Source organism: Chenopodium album, chromosome 5, assembly GCF_948465745.1.
Source record: "Chenopodium album chromosome 5, dcCheAlbu1.1, whole genome shotgun sequence".
NCBI lineage: Eukaryota > Viridiplantae > Streptophyta > Magnoliopsida > Caryophyllales > Amaranthaceae > Chenopodium > Chenopodium album.
Genome location: NC_137838.1, coordinates 51417654 through 51422148, shown reverse-complemented (window position 1 = coordinate 51422148; position 4495 = coordinate 51417654). Strand labels below are relative to the sequence as shown.

The window sequence follows — 4495 nt, the reverse complement described above, 5'->3', positions numbered from 1 at the left end:
TGTGGGAGGATTTTACTTTATTTTCCTTTTTTATTATCTTTTTTTCTTTTTATTTTAACTTTATTTTTCTTATTTTCATTTTATTTTCCCTTTTTCTTTTTTTTCACCTTTCTTTCTTTATTTTTCTTTATTTATTTATTTTCTATTTTCCTTAGTTAGTATAAATACCCAATATTGGGGTAATTAGTGAGATTCCATAATTATTATGCTATTTTCTTAATTAGTTTGAGGGAGCTTCTCTCTCTTAGGCTAAGATTAGATAATTTTTAGAGAGAGAAAGTAGATTATTGCTCAATTTTCTTCATTGTATTCAACTCTTGGTCAAGTTTAATCTTCAATCAAACAATTCCTTCAAGTTTTCATCTTTCATTAATCCTCTCTTTAATAATCTCTAATCCTTTCTTTTAGCTTTATTTATTTGCTTTATTGTTGTTTATTTTCATTAATCTTATTAGTTCATCTAGTTTTATTTCATTATTCTTAATCATGTTTTGTTTTATGTTTCTTGAGTTTATTTCTAGTTTTGATATTAAGTTTAATCTCCCTTCTCTAGGCTAATTTCTTATCTTGGGGAAGGGGGTGGAAAATATGTGTTGATATTGGATGAATAATTATGGTTGGATTGAACTCATGCCATAAATTGATGAAAGAGATGATTTTTGATAGCTTGAGATTATTGTTGCACTTTATTTGATATTTTCTAGCTTAAATGCATGAAAGTGATTTGAACTAGATTAAGATCATCTCTATTTTAATGATTGCATGAGAATGAGTTATTAAAGAGGAGTTTTATGGATTGTGCTTCTTTATTCTCTTGATTTGATTGTAAATAATAGGATGCATGAGATTAGTATAGACCTTTTTCATTGATTTGCCTAGACTATTGCATCAGAATGAATTGTTTAGGTAGAATCTTGTGTTCTTTGGCGTGTTCTTCATGATAATCATTATTATTCCCCTCTTTCTAATCAAATTTGACACCCCTGTATCCCTAGCGTCGTTCTCTCTTGATTTTAATCATCATCTTCTTTGCTTATTTGTAGTTTTGGTGTTCTTTATTCAAAAACCAACAAAAACGATCCCCTTTTTACTCTTACATTAGTGAAAATTGATGTTCAATTAGTGAGCTTCCTTAGTGGTTCAACCCTTTTCTTGCCACTAACTAGTTTGGTGTAAGTTTAGGTTTTATAAATGATTAATTTGATTAGGGTAGTAGTTTAACGACCTATCTAACCCTCGATCAAATTTTGGCGCCGTTGCCTGGAAGCAGCTTGTTTAACATTTATTTTTGCTATTGTTAGAGTCTTTTTACTTGCTTTCCTTTTTGTTTTGCTTGTTTAATCCTACTTGTCATTGCTAATCGTGTGCTTAGCTTTGTTGTGTTCAAATAGATATGGCAAGACAAGAGGATGACCTTTTTAGGGAGTTTGGAAATCCGAAAATCTATGAGCTCATGAGTGGTATACTTCTCTCGACCACCAAGACTAATTTAACAATCCATCCACAATATGCTAGGATGGTGCAAATTGAGCAATTTTCCGGAGGTGTAAGTGAAGACCTTATTGAGCATTTGGACCGATTCCTTGAGTTGTGTGCAATGATGCAAACAAATGAAGTGAGCCAAGATTACATTCGTATGCATCTCTTTCGGCGATCTCTCACCGGAAGAGCAAAAAAATGCCTCAAGCTTTTGAATCTAAACTCTCTCACCACATGGAAGGAAGTTGCGAAGGCCTTTCTCAAGATGTTCATTTCCGATGAGCAAACCGCAAAAATGAGGAGGAAGATAGCTTCCTTTGAGCAAGAACCGGATAAAACTCTTTGGGAAGCATGGGAAAGGTTTAAGGATTTGATTAGAGCATGTCCTCATCATGAATTCAACCAAAATTTTCTCATGAGATTCTTTTATGATGGCTTGGAGCTAATGTCAATGACCAATCTAGATGCGGGTGCCGGTGGCTAATTATTTAAGATCCCTCAAACCCAAGTTAAAGCTACAATTGAAGAGGTGGATACTAGCTATTCTTGGGGATGTCAAAGAAGGTCCTAAGGAAAGCAAGGTGATTTTTATGAGTTGGAGAAAGTCGGTCAACTTAAGCATATAGTTGAGCTCTTGAATGAAGGTCTTTTCAAGTTGAACTTAAATGTTGGTTTGGATTCTAAACCTTCACAAATTATTGATTTTCTCATGTCCTCGTTGTGGTGGGACGGATCATGATGCATCCTATTGTAGAGAGTTCAATATCAAGCATGGTGAATTTTTACTTTGAGGGAAAAAGAGTTTGTAACCCAAGCTCAAATTCCAACAACTTCAATAACCTCCAAGGCAAGAAAACTCCTACCCCTAAGATGGACCTCTCTTCAATCCACCAACCTAAAATTTTTCCTACCTTTCCAACCAAGTAGAGAACTCTCAAGATCAACATCATGACCTACGTCCTCAAGCGTATGAAGAGAAATCCCCACCCAACCACACACAAACCCAAATCCTTTAACAGCCACAAATTATCACTCAACAAATCCAAGAGATCAAATCTCACAATGAAGTTGTTGATTCCCAACTAGCCAAAATTTCTTCTCTCCACTCAACCACAAAACTCCCCTTACAATCATCTACTAACCCTTCCCATACTTATCAACCCAAAAATTGCAAGGAGGATGAGAGAAAGGAGGACAAGGTTGTAGAGGATGTGGTTGAGAAGAAGGTTCAAGAACAAAATGAGGAGTCATTTGATTTTAGTGAACCAAACAAGTTTGAAGTCCTGGATCCCTTTCCTTGTAGGTTAGTTGAGAATGTCGTTTTGAAAAGCCCTATGGCGGTGAGCGTATGTAAAGTTGATGTGGTCGATGATGTGATGGATGATGAGAGCTTACCTCCATGTTATGATAAGGTGACAATGAGGTATGATGAAATCCTTGAAGTTTCCGCTTGGTTTGAAGGCTCTCTCGAGGAAGGTGAGGTTGCCCTTCCTAATATTGAAGATTCTAAGCTTAATCGCTCATTTAGAAGAAACAACAAGAAGAAGAGAAAGAGAAAAGATGAGCCACCATTGGCTCTTGATTCATTCCCTCCTTTCCCTTGTGGTGATGTGAGACCTTAAGGAGTGCTAGTTCTCAAGCTTGGGGGAATCTATGATTCAATACTAAAGATGATGAGGGTGATATTCTTTAATCCACCTTAAATGAGATGAAGGGTCAAGGTAGAGACCATAAACAAGCGCTTCCCGGGAGGAAACCCGAAAGATTTCTAACCCTTTTTCTTCCCCTCCTTTCTTTTTCATTTTGTTTTCTTTATTTTTTCTCTTTTAATGTTTTCTTTTGTTTCTTGTCTTGCCTTGTAGGTTTCTTTTTGAAAGCTTAGAGCGGATTAACATTTGGTGAATTCTATTTTATGCTCCTCTATTATTTTAAGCTAACCTATCGGTGAGACCTTTCTTATTTTTACTCTTTTAGTCTTTCTTTGAGTGCTTAGTTTAGGACTAGTTTAGGAAGAAGTTGAATGATTCGAGTATGTTTGCTTTTGGTTCTATGGAACTGGGATCGTTGATGTTGTTATCAAACGATCACTTGTATGACGATTGGGATTTACTTGGATTGTATGCCTCGTTTGTAAACCTTTTTTTATTTCTTCCTCTTTTTTTTTTGTTCTGTTTTCCCTTATGTGTGACAAACATGACTATGAGAAGTTGAATTGATTTTGATTTGGAATTTTCTCTTTCATTTGGATTTGTGTGTTTTTCATTATGTGTCATCGAATGCTTATCTTCCTAGTTGATGAGGGATTACACGGTTTGAGAGTGCTTAGGGTTGATTTAGAAAAATTTTAAGCTAAGGTAGCACGGTTAAGAACTATTGAGGACGCTTGAATCCTTAGTTCACGGGAAAGTGGTAAGATGGTGTTGCTCTCTACAGTGTATACGAAGCTCTTTAGTTGGTATTTGCTTACTTCCCATCCCTTGTGAGGTTTAAATTGTTAAAGCCTTCATCAATTTTGTTGAGCGGCGTTTAGGATCCTTGACTATGCATATCTTAATCCTTGTGCTGTCCTCTAACTCCCAAGATCGTGACTAAACAACTCAAGGGGAGGAAAAGGGCACCTTTTTCTCATTTTTCTTTTTCTTCTTTTGGTTTTGTTATATATTTTGTTTTTATTTTGCATTTGCTCCTCTTGCTCACCCTTTGAGGCTATTGATTAGAGTCATTTATGGCGCTCAAAAGAATAAGATTTAGGTTCTTTTTCTATATTTTCTTTCTATATTTTCATATAATTTTCTTAGTTTTCCTTGGTTTTCCATTTTAATAACTCATCTTGGATTTTGATTACTTTTTATTAGTTTTTCATGATTTTAGTCCTTAATTCACAATTTTAGTTTTATTTCTTTTATTTTTACTTTATTTATTTCCATTTTATTTATTTTATTTTATTTGTCTCCTTTTTCGGTTGTTCGTGTAGGTGATTGCTCGGGACAAGACACGATTCAAATTGTCATATTTA

At 34.9% G+C, this 4495-nt stretch overlaps 1 non-coding gene across 1 annotated transcript; it reads right to left on the bottom strand.

Annotated features, from left to right (window-relative positions):
* Positions 1–1771: 1771 nt before the first annotated feature.
* LOC145633291 (small nucleolar RNA R71) lies at positions 1772–1878 on the bottom strand. Its single transcript, XR_014112626.1, has one exon. It is a non-coding gene; the product is annotated as a small nucleolar RNA R71 (small nucleolar RNA).
* Between the last annotated feature and the right edge of the window lie 2617 nt (positions 1879–4495).